General features: G+C 41.3%; 1 protein-coding gene across 1 annotated transcript in view; it reads left to right on the top strand.

The window, feature by feature from the left end:
- Positions 1-2,975: 2,975 nt before the first annotated feature.
- Positions 2,976-22,817, top strand: part of B4GALNT1 (beta-1,4-N-acetyl-galactosaminyltransferase 1) — a 278,757-nt gene continuing 258,915 nt past the window's right edge. Inside the window, exon 1 of the mRNA XM_075591569.1 lies at positions 2,976-3,111. The gene's annotated coding sequence lies outside the window, so the exon portion shown is untranslated. The remainder of the gene's footprint in view (positions 3,112-22,817) is intronic.

Below are 22,817 nucleotides of genomic sequence, written 5' to 3'. Positions count from 1 at the left end.
AAGGGGTAGGGAAGGATAGGGAAACAGGGAAGGGAGATTGGGAGAGGGAAGAGAAGGGAGGGAAGAGGGAGAGAAAAAACGGGCGGGGGGGCGAAGTAAGGGGAGATAGGGGTGGGGTAGGAAAGGCAGGTACATATGCACAAGACCACCTATGGCTGTGCTTTAGTGTGACCCAAGAGAATACAAACAAAACAAACTGCAATTACACAACAAACTACAAATAACAATGAATTGTGAACACAGTGAGGGAAAACAAAGGGTGGGTAGGATGGGAAGACAGAAACACAAGGAAAACAAATATGCCACAAGTAATATAAAAAGAAAAAAACAAAGTATGGATAAAAATGCCGGAGACTCCATGCAGCTTTCCACAGGAACAACCGCCTTCCTCGAAAATCTATAAAACAAAGGAGGAAAGCACAGGCTCCATAGCGTAATTCAGTAAAAATTAGGTTTAATCAAGACAAGATAAAATCAGTTCACTCACAAAAGTCGCTAGGACAATCGCATAAAAAGTCTGTGGCAAGGGGTCTTTGCTGGATACTGCACCGGTATATAGCTGGAAACCTCATGGTTTCATAGATAGGTGACGTGCACCCGCTTCCAGTTTCAGATGTGCACCAGATTGTGCATTTGAATAGCGGTCCTCCCAGCAAAAATGTAGCACCTCTCTCGCTTCCACTGCTACCGGCTAATCATCAGTGATAGCAGACTGTTTTGTCCACAGTCCTCAGACAGAAACACTAAGCGTTTCGTCGCATGGGTAATGGTGACTTCAGATGAGCATTGAGAAGCTGCTACTTAGTGTTCCTTCACTATTATCAATAATTTTATAATAACTATATAACTATACTTAAATATACATATACAGTACACACACAACACTTGTACATCTTGATACTGTATCAATTCCCAATGTTGTCTCACATATTTTTTGTGAATATAATTTAGAAATAAGACTAGTTTACATAGCTGCTTGTACAAAATAACACCCGTGAACAAAGTTGTCAGCTTCAATGCTCTTTTGGTCATGCCTATATTAAAATAAAAATGTGAAACATAGCCCAGTATTGCAAAGCACAGTAATGTGGTTCAGATCCTGCACTCAAGGGATTACATCAAATAAGGCAGTTTCACCCTGATAAATATTCTCAGATACAATCCATCATTCTTCATGATCTGCACATAAAATTCCCAATATTTAACTACAATATTATTTTTCTTTACCATTAACTGAAATTCCCTCACCGAAGTGCAAGTGAATGACACACAAAGGGCTGACCATATTTTACAACCAATTGCCTCTGATAAGAGCCTGTACATGTTCGCATTTAGGTTTAATGTGCAGCTGCTCCACCTTCCATTCATCTGCTTTTCAGACCTCCCCCTTCCATGCACTGAACTAATGATACAAAAATCAATTGGTGACTAACAGCCGGGGAGCCGTCTTTTTCATATACTGTACAGTACTGTAGTTTATCTTGTTTACTGCGGTCTTTTGCACTGGCACATAGTTTGTGTGTTAGTCAGAATTATGGCAAAGGGTTATAACGAAATGCTATTATTTGGTAAATATGTGATATTGTGATGGTAATAAAAGATACTTACAAGCCATTTATTTAAAATATAAAGTCTCTTACATTAGTAAAATCTTAAATATTTAAAGCAGCAATACTACTTTCCAATTGTTTTCCCTTTAAAAAAAATATTTTTTTTTTATATGTAAAGCCTGTGACAATGTATAATTCTACATTGTTACCTAAGCTGGCAATCATTTCGTGCTCCTGTTATAAATCTGTCACAATCCTGATTGTGTTTCGAACATAATGGCTGCTTCAGTCAGCATAACTCAGCAGCTACAATGTATACTTACAGTATATTACTAAGGTAACATTGTCTATTGTTACAGTTTACAGCACAACCTGTTGGGAACATTGGAAACAAATTATCCCAAACAAGAAAATTGTTACAAAGATCTTGCACTGCTTGGGAGGTGAGGTTAAACCTGCTATAGTAATCAATGGATGCTTAAAAACGCATTAAAAATGGCATTAGGGTTGAATAAAAACAAAACATTCACTATTATCTAACAGTAGCGCAACCAGGGGGGGTGTATATTGCACCCTTCCCCCCTCAAAAAATTACTATCGCAATTAAAGAGGCTCCGCACTCCTCCCCACAGCAGGGGAACGGATTGCGTGGGAGAGAGCGGGGTGTCTTTAAGAGGGAAGCCCGCCTCCTTTCGCACCGCAGCCTCACATGATGACGCATTGTCATCGCATCACGTTGCCACGTGACATCGCTACATCATGATGATGCCGCGACTACACCCCAATCAGATTTTCTGATGGCGCCCCTGTTATCTAATACTACACAACTGATTTATTTATATTTTTTTAAACCCACATACTGTAGGATTTCACGTTTGGCTGCTTTAAGAGCACGGTTCTTTTTAAACTGCAGTTCACAGATCTGCTTCTGAATTTCTTGACATTACAGTCCCACTGGATTTGTTAAGCCTACCAACCCCCATTTGTAAACAACTCTACCGTTATATTACATTATATCTGTTGGGTATCATTTGTCTGAAAAACAGAATTCTGCAGCTTTTGTTTTTTTTTTTAAAGGTGGCTAGTTGCTTATTGATACTGTAGACTCCTCTTCCTTAATGTTACTTTTATGTCTAAAGCACTTATTCCCATGATCTGTTATTTATATTATCTATTATTTATTTGATTACCACATGTATTACTACTGTGAAGCGCTATGTACATTAATGGCGCTATATAAATAAAGACATACAATACAATGTACATTAATGGCGCTATATAAATAAAGACATACAATACATACAATACATACAATACAATACAATAAAGCCCTATGTGTTCTGAAATACATTCACCCCACTGCTTTTACTGTACATCATGCCTGATTATTTAGGCTCTGGCTGACTGTCACCACAAGAGGCAGCACACAGCCCGTATATAGTCTCCAGAAAGATTGAAAGCGTATACTGCAATGACATTAGAAGGAAGAAAACACACTGCGAGGTGCAGGCAGCAAATATTTTCCTTCATTGACTGATGGTGTTTCTTATTAAGAACCAAGGTAAGATCTGTTGCATGCATGCAACCCTGACCTGCTTGTAAATATTGTCTTAGTTATGTCTAAATGGATAATGCTTTTGTTAGACATCAAAGCTGAGGGTGTGGTTGCGTGTGGTCTTTATGAGCTGACATTCACTATGTAAAGCTAAGGTTCCCTTGTCATTTTGTTAAAATCTGTTGCCTAGGACAGAATCACAATCTTCATGTCTGTTTTTAAATCAGTACATTGTCATATTATGCTGGTGTAGGCTTCCTAGCCCACACAGCATAGCACCAAAGAATAGGGCATTTGTGTGGATGGAAAGATTTGTGTAGGGAAGGAGAAATAGAATTGTGATATAAAATCAGTATGGAAGCTGGTGGTTATTTATCAAACATTTCCAGCTGCAAAACTGGAGCTTGGGGCTACTTGCTAATTTTCCTTTCATGGATTTGTGTCTAATTTATTGCATCATTATCTCCCCCTCCCCAGTTTTACAGATAAGAGAAAATGACTAATAACCCTCCTTGGGATGGGTTTTGTTATAAAATCCACCATCTGCAAATCTGGGGCAATATTGCAGAATGCCAGCATCAGATGTATCTGATCCGCTGTGTGTGTTTGTTTTCACACAACTCCCCCTCCCCCCTCCTACTGTATATAGAATTTAGCAGGAATAACGCATCCCTGACCAAAAGAACTAGGGGGAGTTGCACAGCAAAATTATGTGGGTTGCCCAAGGTCACATATAGTGCAGACACTGGGATTAGAGCTGGGGTTTGCTAGCTGTAAAGCCGGTGTTCTTATCACCAAGCTGCTCCTTCAGTGTGTTATAAATGTATTGGGTTGTGTGAGAGATATTTTGTAAAAAAAAACTTGATTCAATTACCACTAGTAGGATTGCAGGTTTCAGCATAGTCCTCAGTAATGTCCACATTATGGGAGTCTGTTTATCTATTGATGTAATCAAAATGAGGAAGGATATACTTTTTGGTAGTCAGAGGAATAGAAATGGGAGAGAGTCAAGATGACCTGCTTCTGAGGACCTCATACTCCTGCTCCGCTATTCCATCACAAATACAAATAATTTCCAAAACTTCCTGCACGAACCAATGCTTTCCCAGGCGAGAAAACAAAGAAGCAGCACTCAAAGCAATATGGTAAATAAATTGTATTAAAGACAATACATCAGCACAGATCAAACCAACGTTTCGGTCCAGAAAGGACCTTCCTCAGTGAGTGCTGCTTCTTTGTTTTCTCGCCTGGGAAAGCATTGGTTCATATAATATTGATTATGTACAGTAGCATGCACCTTGAATTGTGTTGTTTGCTTGGAGTGCCAGCTGTACTGCTAGTTTTACATAGTGCTTTACAGAGACATTTTGCAGGCACAGGTCCCTGCCCCATCTATGTTTTTGGTGCCTGAGGCATAGGGAGTTAAAGTGATTTGCCCAAGGTCACAAGGAGCCGACACCGGGAATTGAAGCAGGTTCCCCTGCTTCAAACTCAGTGCCAGTCATTGTCTTTACTCACTGAGCCACTCTTTCTCGATAGACACATGAAGCATTCTGCAACATACTGTACACACACACCGCATGCTGTGCTTAAAAGCTGTGTGAACAGAAGAGCATTTGCTTATAAGGGTTCTATGTAAACGTATTTCAGGCAAAAGGTGCCACATTGTTTGGCCATTTGCATGTCATTTCCCAGAATCCCTTGCTGCACTCAAAGCACTATATACTAGATGATAATGGTGAAAGGCAGGTTGTAGACCTGTCTAAGACACGTGAATGTGCTCACAAGTGATATTCTTTATTGGCTATATGCTAACGGTGGAGGTTTTTTTGTTGCCTTTTTCACTGACCATAACTTAAATAATGTGTGTGAATATATTCTCTATCTCTCTATCTCTATCTCTACATATACACATACACTTTATTGTATACTGAGGGGCTATCTTTTATGCTGCCAGTAACTTTATTTGCTTGCTACAGTTGTTGCCTCCGATACACTTGTATATTTTATCTAGCAATTATTTAGTGATTATGTATCTTTAAATATGTTGCAACTTCTATGTTTTCTTTTATCATCCGTTTTGGTGCTACCAATTTGTTGTGGTACATGAGGCAGTTTTTTGTTTCTTGAAATATGTACAATGTATGTTTCCCTGGTATTAATATGTATGTGATATCATCATACCAATGATATATTGTTGACGCCTACTTTTGCATGGGGGTATTGGTTATGTTAAAAGAGTTATGTTACTCTGTCTCTGGAGCCTGGCTCAGGATCACCACTGGAAGCCAAAAAGTTGAATTAAAATAAAATTAAGCACTATTAAGCATTATGGAGCAATATATATATATATATATATACAGTGGTCGACAAATCACCAAAAAATCTACTCGCCGAACAAAAAAATCTACTCGCCACCTAGTACCACACGTGTGCTGCTTGGGCCAAAAGGAGCTCGCCACGATGTTAAATCCACTCGCCCGGGGCGTGCAAATGTATAGGTTTGTCGAACACATATATATATATTATGACTAAAAAGGAGGGAGAGTAGGGTCAAAAAGGTGCACTCAAATGCTGAATTGTGAAAAATAGAAATGGACTTTATTAACAAAGAGTATAAAAAACACAAAAGACAGACCCACACAAATCACATGTCAGATCGCTATGCGACACAACGTAAAAACATCAAAGAGGTACAATTGGTCTGATAAGAGCCAAAGCAGGGTAACAATATATCATTACAAATATAACATAACAGAACTAGGGGAAAAATATTTCTCCCCAAGTAATGTTTACTGAGATCGGCCGATCCAGAACAAGAGTAGCAATGAATATAAATGGTAAGTAGATACAGACCACAAGGAAAAGATTGGATATATATTGTAGTAAATATACATAAACCTCTTAATGATGATGAGAGATAGTTAGGCACATAGCTAGAAATACATAAAGTTGTGACCCTTAAATGTGCTGTAAATCAGCTGAATAAAGTGATGCCCAAATTGAGCTGCACATGTAAGATAAGTAGCAGCAGTGGTAGATCTATAAAGTGCACTGGCAGCGCTCATATAAAGTCCCCTGAGATACAGAGCTCAAAAATAATGAGCAGTGGTGGTGTGTGAATAACACAGGGACATAGAGCACTGCTGTGTGTGGTGTGCCCAAAGCACTGAGGAAATCCAGTGATAAATACCAGCGTTACTCAGTCAGACAGCAGGAGAATCAGATGATAAAGACCAAGGTCTTGCAGTGGGACATCAGCAGTAAAACGGAGGAAAGTCTCACGCAGTATGGTAAGGCACACGGGTCACAGGATGGAGGGGTGCTGTCACAGCTCTGCTCCTACGGCCGTTTCGCCAAAAAGGCTTCTTCCCGGAACGGCCGTAGGAGCAGAGCTGTGACAGCACCCCTCCATCCTGTGACCCGTGTGCCTTACCATACTGCGTGAGACTTTCCTCCGTTTTACTGCTGATGTCCCACTGCAAGACTTTGGTCTTTATCATCTGATTCTCCTGCTGTCTGACTGAGTAACGCTGGTATTTATCACTGGATTTCCTCAGTGCTTTGGGCACACCACACACAGCAGTGCTCTATGTCCCTGTGTTATTCACACACCACCACTGCTCATTATTTTTGAGCTCTGTATCTCAGGGGACTTTATATGAGCGCTGCCAGTGCACTTTATAGATCTACCACTGCTGCTACTTATCTTACATGTGCAGCTCAATTTGGGCATCACTTTATTCAGCTGATTTACAGCACATTTAAGGGTCACAACTTTATGTATTTCTAGCTATGTGCCTAACTATCTCTCATCATCATTAAGAGGTTTATGTATATTTACTACAATATATATCCAATCTTTTCCTTGTGGTCTGTATCTACTTACCATTTATATTCATTGCTACTCTTGTTCTGGATCGGCCGATCTCAGTAAACATTACTTGGGGAGAAATATTTTTCCCCTAGTTCTGTTATGTTATATTTGTAATGATATATTGTTACCCTGCTTTGGCTCTTATCAGACCAATTGTACCTCTTTGATGTTTTTACGTTGTGTCGCATAGCGATCTGACATGTGATTTGTGTGGGTCTGTCTTTTGTGTTTTTTATACTCTTTGTTAATAAAGTCCATTTCTATTTTTCACAATTCAGCATTTGAGTGCACCTTTTTGACCCTACTCTCCCTCCTTTTTAGTCATATTATTCCTTTGGGTCGGTAGCACCACCAGAGGGTTACCTTTTACCCTGACCTCTGGCTAACTGATTATTTAATCACACAAGGGTGATTTGATTGCGGCATCTATTGTGTGTTCCACATATATATATATATATATATATATATATATATATATATATATATATAGCAATACCGTTCTGTGGCTAACGAATGATTTTATTTATGCGAGCTTTTGAGCTAAAGCAAGATAGGTTTTTACTAAAAAACAGTGCATCCTGGAATGTATCTGTGACTGAAGTCTATCATTCTGAAGCATTCTGCAATATTGCCCCAGATTTGCAGTATGCGATTTATGACTTAAGGTGTTAAATGGTCCCTGAATGTTAGTGATGTAAGAGTATGTGTGGGTGTGTCAGATTGAAGTATGTGTTCAAGGTCGGAGAGGTTAGGGCTGTGTGTATGTAAGATTGTGTCATCTGCATACATGTGTATTGAAGGTCCTCTACAAGCTGTAGGAAGATCATTAATGAACACTGAGAAGAGCAGGGGCCCAGAACAGAGCCTTGTGGGGCACCACAGGTGATATCCAAGGGGTTGGATTTAGAGTCTGCGATAGACACATGTTGGGATCTACCTGATAGGTAGGAATGAAACCAGTTTAAAGCATGCTTCCCTATTCCAGAGCACTGGAGTTTGTTAAGCAAGATAACATGATCAACTGTATCAAAAGCCTTTGCAAAATCTAGGAAGATTACACCAGTGAGTTGTCCCAGTTCCGATCCACACTGGATTTCCTTGCAAACTTTTAGCAGGGTATTTACTGTGGAGTGTTTGGGGCGAAAGCCAGATTGGAATTAGCTAGGGAAATTTGTCTTGGTATAGAAATCGCTTAATTGGGAGTTAACACATTTTGCCTTGACTTTGGATAGTATTGGAGAAAAGAGATTGGCCTGTAGTTTGAGACAGTGTTTTCGTCCGCACTTTTGAAGATTGGAACAACTCTGGCAGTTTTCCAGGTCTTAGGGATATGGCCTGAAAACAGAATAGAGTTGACTATGAAAACAATTGGTTTGGCAATGGCTGGAGCACCAAGTCTTAGGAACTTAGATTGCAGTAAATCAGGTCCACATGGGCAGCTTAGTTTTAGTTTGAGGAGCGCTTGTGTAATCTCTTCTTTGGATATTGGGACAAATTGAAAATTGTGAGCAGTGTTGGAAGGGGGTGGGGCTACAAGGGTACTCTCAGAATGAGGTTAATGTTTGTGGTTTGTGTTGTGTTTCGCTAATAAGTTAGCACACCCCACAAAGTAGTCATTGAATGCATTTTCAATGTCAGTGGGATTTGTCATAGTAATATCCCCCTTAGTGATATTACGTGGTTGTTGATGGTTAAAAGGCTGGAATATATTGTTGATAACCTTCCAGAAGGTAGCTGGGTTTGATGTATTCTGGTGAAGATTGTCAGAGTAATATTGTGCTTTTGTATGTCTTACATAGTTACATATAGTTACATAGTAGATGAAGTTGAAAAAAGACATAGGTCCATCAAGTTCAACCTATGCTAAATTTAGACAACAGATACTTTATTCTATATCTATACGTACTTATTGATCCAGAGGAAGGCAAACAAAAAACCCCATTAAGGGGAAAAATTAATTCCTTCCTGATTCCAAGTATTGGCAATCGGATTAATCCCTGGATCAACATCCTTCCCATGTATACTTATTTGTATATCCCTGTATACCTTTCCCATCTAAAAAGATGTCCAACCTTTTTTTGAACAAATTTATTGTATCTGCCATCACAGATGGGTAATGAATTCCACATTTTATCAACTCTTACTATAAAGAACCCTTTCCTTTGTTGCTGGTGAAATCTCCTTTCCTCCAACCTAAAGGGATGGCCCCCAAGTCCTTTGTACTGCCCGTGGGATGAACAGTTATTTTGAAAGCTCCTTGTATTGTCCCTGAATATATTTGTATGTAGTTATCATATCCCCTCTTAGACGCCTCTTTTCTAATGTAAATAAATCTAATCTAGCAAGCCTCTCCTCATAAGTTAGATTGTCCATCCCCTTTATTAATTTGGTGGCTTTTCTTTGCACTCTCTCTTTCCAGAATGTCTTTTCTAAGGAGTGGAGCCCAAAATTGTACTCCATATTCAAGGTGTGGTCTTACTAATGCTTTGTAAAGGGGCATAATTATGTTTACTTCGCTTTCATCCATTGCCCGTTTAATGCAAGATAAGATCTTGTTTGCCTTTGCAGCTACTGCATGACTTTGGGCACTATTGCTAAGCCTGCTGTCTACAAGCACTCCTAAATAATTCTCCATCAAGGATTCCCCCAATTTATCCCCATTTAATTTGTAAGTCACTAGTTTATTCTTGCTTCCCAAATGCATAACCTTACATTTATCTGTATTAAACCTCATCTGCCATTTACCTGCCCACGTTTCTAGTCTCTCCAAGTCTTTCTGGAGAGAAATTACATCCTGCTCTGATTCTACTTCCTTACACAATTTAGTATCTTCAGCAAATATGGAGACTTTGCTCTCGATGCCAACCTCAAGGTCATTAATAAACATTTTAAAAAGCAGGGATCCCTGTACCGATCCCTGAGGTACTCCACTGCTGACTTTAGCCCTACCTGAAAAAGTTCCATTTATTTGTTGTCTATCCTTCAACCAGTTTTCAATCCAGGTGCAATATATTATTACTGAGTCCAATTTGCCTTAATTTGTACACCAACCTTTGCAAAATCTAAGTAGGTCACCTCAACTGCATTGCCCTGGTCTAAATTTGAACTTACCGCCTCAAAGAAACAAATAAGGTTAGTTTGGCAAGATCTATCCTTCATAAATCCATGCTGACTATTACTAATAATTTTGTTTTCCATTAGGTATTCCTGAATATTATCCCGTATTAAACCTTCAAGTAGTTTCCCCACTATTGAAGTCAGGCTTACAGGTCTGTAATTCCCCATTTGTGATCTACAGATGCAGCCACCAGTATTAAAACTCGTGCCTGGGAAATTCTGGGGCAGTCTCATAGTAAATGCCTCAACATTGCCTCAACATTTCTGTGAGATTCTTAATGGCCCATCAGATTAACATAGCAGGGCTTCCTGCAGTCCAATTCAGTCTGAATTTCCCAGGTAAGTGTTCTAATACTAGTGGCTGTAGCTGTAGCTCCCTTTTTAAATATAGGCACCACATCTGCTTTACGCCAATCTTGTGGTTCTGAGCCTGTGGAAATGAAGTCCTTGAATATTAAATATAATGGTTTTGCAATTACTGAGCTTAACTCCTTGAGAACTCTTGGATGTATGCCATCAGGGCCAGGTGCCTTATTTACTTTAATTTTTTCAAGTCGTTTATGAATTTTTTCCTCATTTAACCAATTGTCCATTAATATGGAGGTTGTGGCTTCCTCCTGCGGCACTACTATTGAAATAGATTCTTCCCTGGTAAACACAGAGGCAAAGAATTTGTTTAATACCTCTGCTTTTTCCTTATCTCCAATAATCTGCCTGCCCATCTCACACTGAAAGGGTCCTATATTTTCTTTTCTCATTTTTTTGTTATTAAGGTACTTAACGAACTTTTTAGGGTTGATCTTACTTTTGCATTGCAATCTTTTTTTCATTATCCATTTTTGCTAATTTGATTGCCCTTTTGCAATTTTTGTTACATTGCTTATAATTCTGATACAATATCTCAGCTCCTTCTGACTTAAAGAATCTAAACACATTCCTCTTCTTGTCCATTTCCTCGCCTACCTGTTTATTTAGCCATATTGGTTTTGACTTATTTCTTTTATACTTATTACCCAAGGGTATACACTGATAAGTGTGCTTTTCTAACAATGTTTTAAATACTTCCCATTTATCTTCTACATTTTTCCTGCAAAAACATCATCCCAATGTATTACTTTTAGATTAGACCAGTTTATTAAAATCTGCTTTTCTAAAGTTTAAGGTCTTTGTTGAACCCAAGTAATCTGTTTTTTGTTCATTTATTTCAAATGAGACCATGTTATGATCACTGCTATCCAAATGTCCCAGGACTTGAATATGTGTTATTACTTCTACATTGTTTGATATTACCAAGTCCAGTATTGCCCCTCTCCTGATTGGTTCATCAATAATTTGGGTCATATAATTGTCTTTAACTCTTTCCCCTAGCACAGATGAGCCCTCTTCATTGAGGTGCAATCCGTCCCTAGAATATAGAGGGCGCCTCTCAGAAAAGGAGTCCCAGTGCTTTAAAAACCCCAAACCCTCCTTCCTACACCACTTTCTTAGCCATGCATTAACCTATTTAAAACCAGAGACAGAACATAAAACACAGACAGAGCTCAGTGCACATCCAGTGAAACTCATACACGGTACAGTGCCTAAATATATATATGTATAGATATCTAATAAATAAAATGGTCTTTTAGTTTAACATTTTGGCCAAATTGTTGTAAGCCCCTGAGCCACTACACGGCAGACCACATCTCAAGGGTCCCTAACACTAATATAAATTCTTAATAACCTGTGCATTACCAGGAAGAATGATTTATAATAAATCTGTCAAAATTAGTTGTATAGTTCTAAGTCTGACTGAAGCTTTTATTAACCTGTACATTACCAGGAAAAGAACTCTGTAATAGATTTGTCACAATTAAACTGCAAGCAGGCAAGTTCCCCTGAGAGTGGGAGATGCTATGGAGTGAGCTTTCAACCATTTAAATGTGGGAGGGGTGAGCTTAAATTAGGTAGGAGGTTACCACCCTCCAATCAGCTAAGACTAACTGAACAAGAATTGTGAAACATACAGGACACCTACAAGCTCATATTGAACCCCCAAAATAACCACAACATATATATAAGCATATAAGTGTCACAGAGGAGTGCTACTGAGCATGGCAATATATATTTAAAACCAGAGACAGAACATAAAACACAGACAGAGCTCAGTGCACATCCAGTGAAACTCATACACGGTACAGTGCCTAAATATATATATATAGATATCTATTAAATAAAATGGTCTTTTAGTTTAACATTTTGGCCAAATTGTTGTAAGCCCCTGAGCCACTACACGGCAGACCACATCTCAAGGGTCCCTAACACTAATATAAATTCTTAATAACCTGTGCATTACCAGGAAGAATGATTTATAATAAATCTGTCAAAATTAGTTGCATAGTTCTAAGTCTGACGTAAGCTTTTATTAACCTGTACATTACCAGGAAAAGTACTCTGTATTAGTTGTGGTTATTTTGGGGGTTCAATATGAGCTTGTAGGTGTCCTGTATGTTCCATGCATTAACCTCCCTAATCTCTGACTGTCTCCCTGCGGTAGTGCATGGCACTGGTAGTATTTAAAAAAATACTACCTTGGAGGTCCTTGTCTTAAGCTTTTGGCCTAGATCCCTGAAATCATTTTTTAGGACCCGCCATCTTTCTCTAACTTTGTCATTGGTGCCAACATGTACCAAGACCGCCGGGTCAATCCCAGCCCCCCCGCAACAATCTGTCTACCCGATCCTCAATGTGCTGAACCTGAGCACCCAGGAGACAACAAACTGTTCGGTTCATGCGGTCATGGCAACAGATTGCCCTATCTACCTTCCTAATAATGGAGTCCCCTACCACCACAATCTTTCTTGGTATCTGAGCATCCTGAGTCCCTTCTGTGCTGGAGGAACTATTCCCCTGGTTGCTAGAGGAATCAGTCTCCCCCAGCCTTGCCATTTCTGCCCTGACACTCCCAATATATTCACTCAATATGGCAAATCTATAGGGATGGGTCAGCTCAGAACTGGCCTGCCTCTCCCTATTGCCCCTGCTTCCTCTCACACTTTTTACAGTGGTATGCTCCTTGGAACAGCTGCTCCAAGTGCACATACATGTGGCAAGATGTGCATTGACTGGCATTTTCAATCCTGCTCATTATAGCAACTATGATATTTATAAGTATTAACAGTAAACTGTACTTCAATATACCTTGTTTAACCGCTTCCTTGGTCAAACTGCTTCTGGGTCTAACTGCACACTTAATACAACCAGCACTTGAAATCAACCACACAGATCAGTATACACCAGCTCAGGATTCGTTAGAAGCCTCTGTTTAAATAGGGACACCCACCAGGTGTGTCAGGTTTGCAATTAACTAACCACACCCACTCTGCCTCAGGTAGGAGACAGGGGGAAAAAAGGTTACAGTCTTCAATTACCACACACTTTAAAAACAAAATAACCCACTGCACACTCCCCAAATTCAACCACCCCTGCTGGTATACACAGCACTTCCCTTTCCATCTGGGTCTAACTTCACACTTAATACAACCAGCACTTGAAATCAACCACACAGATAAGTATACACAGTGATTTTCAAGCTACTACAGTTTCAAGCAGGTCCACGTTGCTCGAACAATTTTTCTGATTTCATCCTCCCACCTTACTTTTAGTTGTTGTCTTGGTCTTTTAATCTCTCCTGGAATCCATTTGAGTACCATCTGTATCCAACGATTGTCAGTTCTTCTTGCAATATTGCAAATATTGCAAGACTAAATTTGTAAAGCTTCCAGTGACTGAGCTCCTGATTCGAACCAACGCTAACACCACCCTAACACCTGTCACTAGTTTTAAATACCTAGGCTTATGGTTTGACTCCCACTTAACATTCGGGATGCACATTGATACCCTGACAACCAAGACCTATGCCAAACTAGGGGTACTTTACAGGAACAGATCCTCCCTAAGTCTCCTGGTCAGAAAGCGTATCGCACAGCAGATGCTAATGCCAATTATTGACTATGGAGACATAGTATATGGCTCGGCTCCTCAAACCCACCTTAGCAAACTTGACACCCTCTACAATTCAATTTGTCGTTTTGTTCTCCAATGCAACTACAACACATCACTGCGAAATGCTCAAAGAACTAGATTGGTCAACACTAGAGTCTAGGCGCAAAGTTCACCTTTCCTGTCTTGCCTTTAAATTCTTCATGGGCAAGCTACCCAGCTACCTGAACAAGCTCCTCATCCCTACCACCTGCAGCACTTATCACCTGAGATCAGACTCCAAAAGACTATTCATGGTCCCAAGGCTCAACAAAGTATCCGGACGTTCCTCCTTCTCCTTCCGTGCACCCCAAAACTGGAACAACCTACCAGAGACTCTCACATCCACCACCTGTTTAAGTTCTTTCAAATCTAAGGCTGTCTCACATTTTAACCTGGTCTGTAACTGTTTCATACGCTCATAATATACATTTTCTTTAACTGTGCATGCAATGTCTTATATATAATGTATACCCTGTTAATTTATGTAACTGTACTTGTAACCATGTACTATTTGTTTTACTCTGTGCCCAGGACATACTTGAAAACGAGCGGTAACTCTCAATGTACAGTATTACTTCCTGGTAAAATATTTTATAAATAAATAAATAAATAAATATGTCCGGACTACTGCCATTATAATTTCTTCACCCATGTGATTATGTCACAGGCTTCTGTTTGGTTTTGAACCAATTCATTCCTTTTCCTGTCTCTTCGGGTAATACCCAGCATACATCTCTCCATGCTTCCATATCTAATTACTCTGCATCAAATTGCAGATGTAATTAAATATTCTTCCTTTTTATTAATACACAAAGAGTTAATAAATTCGATAAAAGCATGATCACATTCTCATAGAAAATTATTACTGGGAGATCAAAAGACAAATAACAATATTAGCCTAACGTGTTTCTTCCTCAGGGCTTTTTCAAGGGCTGTTTAAACATCACAGATCCTTTTACTTTCCTATATACCCATATTAAAATCTCATGTGATCACTGCCATCCAATAATCATATGTAGTTAAATATTAAACTGTAAGTTTGGTTTTAATAAAGAAACAGGAACATTTGTCCATTATCAGAGAGTAATCATTTTAAAGACAGACTTCAAAATTAATCTTTTTATTTATTTACCTCTTGGTTGTAATAGTGGGGAAACTACTTAAACTTTTAGTACGGTATAATATTCAGGAATACTTAATAGATGACAAAATTCTTAGTAATAGTCAGCATGAATTTATGAAGGATAGGTCATGCCAAACTAACCTTTTTAGTTTGTTTGCAGTGGTAAGTAGGAATTTAGAACAGGGTAATGCAGTTGATGTGGTCTACTTAGATTTGGCAAAGGCTTTTAATATGGTGCAACACAAGAGGTTAGTGTACAAAATATAGGAAATTAGTCTCAGCAAAAATATTTGCATCTGGATTGAAAACCTGGTTGAAGGATAGACAACAGAGAGTTGTCATAAATTGAATCTTTTCAGGTTGGGCTAAAGTTGTAAGTGGAGTACCTCGGGGATCTGTTCTGCGACCCTTGCTTTTTAACTTGTTTATTAATGACCTTGAGGTTGGCAGAGAGCAAAGTCTCCATCATTGCAGATGACATTACATTGTGTAAGGCAGTAAAATCATAGCAGAATGTAATATCTCCTGAAGGACTCGGATAAACTTTTGCAGGTAAATGGCAGATGAGGTTTAATACAGATAAATGTAAGGTTATGCATTTGGGAAGCAAAAATAAACAGGCTACTTAAAAAAATGTTAATTAGTTCAATTCTTGATGGAGAAAGATTTAAGTGTGTGTCAGGGATATCCCCAACATATATAATTAGTTTTCACTCTATTCACAGTTGTATTATTTCTTGTCTTCTGTCTTTTCCCTCCTCTTATAGTTTCCTGTTCCTGTTTTAGTCTTTGCCTTTGTTTCTAGTGACTCTTTTCTGCCATGCCTAGTTCCCTGTTGTGATGACCTATTCTTTGTTCCATGTTTAGTCTTAGTTATAATTAAAGGTTCTTGGCTGTATTTGGCTTTTCCAGTTCTGTTGCTTATCCTAGTCCTGTTTCTGCACCCAGCCCTGTTTCTGCATCCCGTGCCTGTTCCTGCACCCCAGTCCTATTCCTGTGTTCCTAACCTGTCCCTGTGTTCCCGTCCTGTTCCTGCCTTCTCGCTGCCAACCTCTGCTTGTGATCCTGACGAAGCCTATTCGCTGCTTGCCTCTGACCTCTGCCCGTGACCCAATAAGTAATGATACAGAGTTTTTGAAGTGAAACTTCTTTAGTGGCACCTATTCTGATAGGGCAAAATGGGAGAGATGGAGACGAAAATGAAACGGAAGTGACGTCACGGCTCCCCCTCCCCCCTCCCCCCTCCCCCCACACACCTGCTGTGACATGCGGCGGCGGCGATAGCCGCCGGCGCCGCTCCTAACGGGCGTCGCTCTTCCCACGCGGCTGATCACATATGCGGCAGCCGGCGGCGATAGCCGCCGGCGCCGCTCCTAACGGCCGCCATTCTCCCCATATGTCCGCTGCAATGGCGCGCATGCGCATTGCTAATGGAGATGACTGCGGACCTATGCGCATGCGCAGAAGCGGCTGGCAGCGGTGCCTTTCCCAAACATGTAATCGCCGCTGCCACTCCTAACGCTCCCCCACACCGAACGCCACGGCATGCAGACCCGGTGCTGGACCGTAGCCCGTTGAGATCAGTGAGAGCGGGGAATGCCGCGCATGGGAGGAGCTTGTTTCCACCAGTGACTGGAGGACCGGGCGCTTTGGTGGTGGGGTGGGAGGAGTCACGCGGCTGACGGAGTGAGACAGGGGGAGTGAGGAGAGAGGTGCAGGCTGATGGGGAGGGCGAGGTACAGAGGTAAAAGACCACACAGTACCTGACATGGAGAGCAGGGCAGTGAGTGCCGGGTCGAGCAGCCAGCAGAGGCCGTCGTACAGGTGAGCTGCAGTGGGAGCCCCCCGCATGGTGTCAGAGCTGAGAGGCTGTGCTGGGGTCGGTGTTGGCCTGTGCGGTCTGTGCCCGTTCTGTAACTCACACTGACACACAGCGCTCTGTGCACCTCACCCAGCAGCAGAGCCTGCCCGCCTCACTGCTATTGGCTGAGATCTGCTCGGGAGCACATGTCAGACACCTGTCATTGATCTGCAGCCTGCAACATGGGGACACACACTGACACACACTGAAACACACACACACACACACACACACACACACACACACACACACACACACACACACACACACACACACACACACACACACACACACACACTGAATGACACACACTGAATAACACACACTGACTGACACACACTGACTGACACACACTGACTCACACACTGACTGACTGACTGACTGACACACACACACACACTGACACACACACACTGACTGACACACACACACACACACTGACTGACACACACAGACTGACTGACACACACACACTGACTGATACACACACATTGACTGACACACACACACTGACACACTGACTGACACACACACTGACTAACACACACACTGACTGACACACACACACACTGACTGACACACACACACACACTGACTGACACACACACACTGACTGACACAACACACACTGACTCACACACACACACACACACACACACACACTGACTGACACACACACTGACACACTGATAGACACACACTGACTGACAGACACACACACACACACACACAAAGACACTGACAGACGCACACACACTGACTGACGCACGCACGGACACACACTGATGCACACACACACACACTGACTGACGCGCACGCACACACACACTGATGCACACACACACACACTGACACACCACACACTGACTGACTGACTGACAGACGCACACACACACACAAAGACACTGACAGACGCACACACACTGACTGACGCACGCACGCACTGACTGACGCACGCACACACACACACACTGACTGACGCACACACACACACACACTGACTCACACACACACACACACTGACTGACGCACACACACACACACGCTCGCGCACACACAGACACACACAGACACAGACACACACACACTGACTGACAGACACACACACACTGACTGACGCACGCACACACTGACTGACTGACGCACACACACACACACTGACTGACGCACACACACACACACTGACGCACACACACACACACTGACACACCACACACTGACTGACACGCACACACACACACACACACACACACACACACACACACACACACACACACACACACACACACACACACACAGAATTCCCAGTTACTATAAATATAGAAGTGCAAATAGCTAAAACACGTGTTCTAAGTCAAACTTCTTTGCGTTTTGGCACTGAAATTTTTTTATTAAATATATCATTCTTACAAATACAATTTCTGTGACAAAAGTCAAAGAAGTTTCACTTACTATGCGCGTGCACTCAGCACACACAGCTTTTTTTTATTTGGTCTGAGCACCTTATCCTCTTGGACTCTATTCTACTCAGTTCTCAGAGTAGTAGCTCCAGAGCCATTTGGATCGGCCTCTCCGGAAGGTCCTCAGTAAACTCCCAATCCAATATGTATGGACAAAGTGTGCCATACCTAGTAACGGGACAATGATCCTAGATAGTATTGTGTGCACCGTAACATGGGTCCACCTGAGAAAATACATTATAGACGTTATGCCAATCTAACCAATATGAATACATTATTCTATCTTCATGTCCATGCCCAGCCTGCAAGGATTCAGCACCCAGAAAAGGTATGAGAGACTGACCCCAGCCATGTAAATATTGAACTTGATGTAAGCTCCTTTTAGAGGTGGGCCAGGAGGGTTACATATGGAAACCCTTTTCTCTGGACTCCAATGCTCACATCAGTTTAATTATGAAAAATAATGCTCAGTCTCTAAAGGCAAGTAAATGATTGTGGGTTGTTGCAGAACCGGGCGTGTATGAAAGGTATAAACAGCACTGGGCATCAGGAAGTTTTAAAAAAACAAAAGCCGTCTTTATTAAAATAGCCCAAATTCACATAAAAAATAGACATGTAGCAAATATAAAACACATATCAAAAATAAGTTCAGTGGGGAAGCACCCTCTAGGTCTCTAGGAGGTGCTGGGACTTACCCAGGGAAGGACTTATTTCACAAAATGGATTTATTAAGATAGAGGTGTTCTTTGGATGGAGATGTGCATACAGAAGGCTCCCTCTGAAGAGCCCCATATCCAATTCTATCTTGTAGGAGCCAATGGGATATACTGCACACGTTGTCCAAGTATGCCCTTGCACTAATATTCAGTATGCCCTTGCACTAATATTCAGTAATTAGCTTCCTTATCTTTCCTTAATGTGCTGACTGCTCAAAGAGTATGTTACTATAAGTAAAAATTTAAAAAAAAGAAAATGAGATGACTGAATCACAGACTAACAAACACTTAAACTTCTAACAACAACTCCTAATAACAACGACTTTAACCTCGGGAGGAATATGGGTGTTTTTCCCCATAATGATACCTGTAAGCTGATAGAAAGGACAGCATGTGATGACAATTTAAACCCTTCTATTACAGACCTATTAACCACATAGTAGCCAACTAACATGTATGTATATGTACATATAAAGCAGTAATTGGGCGGCAATTTTGTGGATCAGGAATCCGCCATGCAGAACAAGATTCCTCTTATCCCTAAAAAGGTACCCATTGGTCTGGAGGCTATTGATGGCTGTCCTCTGCAACTTGCTTATATCTCCTTGGAGACTCTTCCACTCACTTTATCCACTGCTGACTCACACACAGAAATAATTACGTTTGATGTTATCCACTCCCCTGCTGTTCAAGTGATCCTAGGACTACCTTGGTTACAGCACCATAACCCACGCATTGATTGGAGGAACCGTACACCGATTCAATGGGAGCCAGAGGCAGATTGCCTTGTTGAATTGATATATAAGTATGTTCCTGATGTTGAAACCCTGTGTATAAGACTGAATCTGGCCTTGTTGAATTGATATATAAGTTAGTATGTTTGAATGTAAAAAGTTTTTTTTTTTTCCTCTTAACTCTGTGCTGTTAATTGACCAAATGGAACAAGCTGACTGATTGGGGAGGGGGAGGGTCATGTGATTTTTTTTTTTTGTGTATAATACTAACACCTCTGCTGCATTGGGCAGGAACTGCATTAGGCAGTGAGGCATTTAAAGTGAGGTTTTTAAGTGATACAGTTAGACTACAGTTTGACTAGAGGTGACTGGGGACTGCATGTACTGCAAACTCTTTTACTCAATACAACAAACGGTAAGCTATTCAGATCACACTACAGTATGATCCAATGCTTGTTAGCCTGCATAGTTTAACCCCCACCCCTTTACAACTTCTTTCACTGCAGCCTCTCCCAAAACTGACTGCACAAAACACTGAAACCCTGAATTGACCCTAGCATTGCGATGCAGCAAAACACTTGAAAAGGTACAAGCCCACCCCTGCTGTTTAGTCTGCACACACTCACTCTGCTCACAACAGCTCCTTGCAGCACTGCCTACCTCTGGCATCATGAACCTGCTATGTCTTCTAACTTTTTTCTTTCTCCTGGCCTCATGGAGATGTTACTCCCTCTATCCACTACAAACTCCTCCATCCTGGCCCACACCCAACATCACCATACACCCTGGACTATTGAAAAGTCTTGCACTATCTACTGAATGTTGGTGGAGAACTCTAAAAAGCAGCACACCAACCACTGCTCACTCTAATGGAAAACACCACAAATTTACAACTTGCAAACAACTACCCAAATTTCTACTCATACTGTTACTCTCTCTAGCAGGTGATGTTGAAACTAACCCAGGTCCTCCCATTTCAGCTCTGTCCCATGCCCCTGAGAATTCCACCTTTAAATTCCAAAAAGGGCTATCTGTCGCCCATATAAACATCCGGAGCCTGCTGCCCAAACTGGATGAACTAAGGGCATGGTGCCTTATGCATAAACCCAAAGCCATCGTTCTTACAGAAACATGGCTATCCTCTAAAACCCCTGATGCAAATATCGCCATTCAGGGATACTCCATTTTTCGGAGAGATAGGTCAAAGAGAGGAGGAGGGGTGTTATTTTATATTGCAGACACCTTACAATTTACACTGTTACATTGCCCACCAAGTCCACCCTCTTTTGAAACTCTAGTTGGCAAAATCTGCCTCCCCTTTTCTAAGCCCATCTTGCTTGCTGGCATCTACCGCCCCCCTAAAGCCCCACTACAATCCTTGACTGATATCACCCAATTTCTTGGCTCCATTTCCTCTCTGAATGAGAAGAGTGAGCTACTAGTTCTTGGGGATTTCAACTTCAATTGGCTTGACCCTAAAAACCACAAAATCCAGATACAACTCAAGTCACTTAACCTATCACAACTCATTTCCCAACCCACACGGATAAACCTGAAGTCGCATAACCATTCCTTGCTAGACTGGATTCTCTCCTCAAACCCCAGCAGAATCCAATCCCCTGGCATCCTTCCTGATATTTTCAGTGACCATGCAATAGTGTACTGTGTAAGGAAAATTAAACCGCCCCATTCAAGCCCTAAAGTTCTCCTCACTAGAACATTTAAAAACTTTAACCCACAACAGTTTCTGGATGACCTTACCAACTGCCCATGGCACAGAATCGATTTAATTCCCGACCCTGATTCTGCGCTCGACTATTTCCAATCCGAGTTCTTAAAACTCTGCGATACCCATGCTCCACTACGCAAAATAAGGGTACGGGGGGCCCACCTTCCATGGGTTACACCTGAACTTATAGCACTCTACCAGTTCAGGGATGCCTTGTGGAAAAGCTACAAAGTAACTGGCACTACCAAGGATCTCAATCACTACAGATGCATGCGGAACATGTGCACAAGGCAAACAAGGCATGCAAAAGCACAATATTACTCTGACAATCTCCACCAAAATACATCAAACCCAGCTAAATTCTGGAAGGTTATCAACAATATATTCCAGGCTCCTAACCATCAACAACCAAGTATTATCACTAAGGGGGATATTACTCTGACAAACCCCACTGACATTGCAAATGCATTCAATGATTACTTTGTGGGGTGTGCCACTAACTTATTAGCGAAACGCAGCACAAACCCCAAACCTGAATCTCATCCTGGGAGTACCCCTATAGTCCCACCCCCTCCCAACACTGCCCACTATTTTCAATTTAGCCCAGTATCTGAAGAGGAGATTACACAAGCGCTCCTGAAACTAAAACTAAGCAGCCAATGTGGACCCGACTTACTACAATCTAGGTTCCTACGACTTGGTGCCCCAGCCATTGCCAAACCAATTGCGTCCATAGTCAACTCTATCCTGTCTGCAGGCCATATCCCTAAGACCTGGAAAACTGCCAGAGTTGTCCCAATCTTCAAAAGTGGGGACAAAACACTGTCTCAAACTACAGGCCAATCTCACTTCTCCCAATTCTATCCAAAGTTATGGAAAAATGTGTCCACTCCCAATTAAGCGATTTCTACACCAAGACAAATTTCCCTAGCCAATTCCAGTCTGGGTTTCGTCCCAAACACTCCACCGTAACTACCCTGCTAAAAGTTTGCAATGAAATCCAGTGTGGAATGGAACGGGGACAACTCACTGGTGCAGTATTCCTAGATTTTGCAAAGGCTTTTGACACAGT

Source organism: Ascaphus truei, chromosome 3, assembly GCF_040206685.1.
Source record: "Ascaphus truei isolate aAscTru1 chromosome 3, aAscTru1.hap1, whole genome shotgun sequence".
NCBI classification, from domain to species: domain Eukaryota; kingdom Metazoa; phylum Chordata; class Amphibia; order Anura; family Ascaphidae; genus Ascaphus; species Ascaphus truei.
This window is presented reverse-complemented; position numbering and strand designations above follow the sequence as displayed.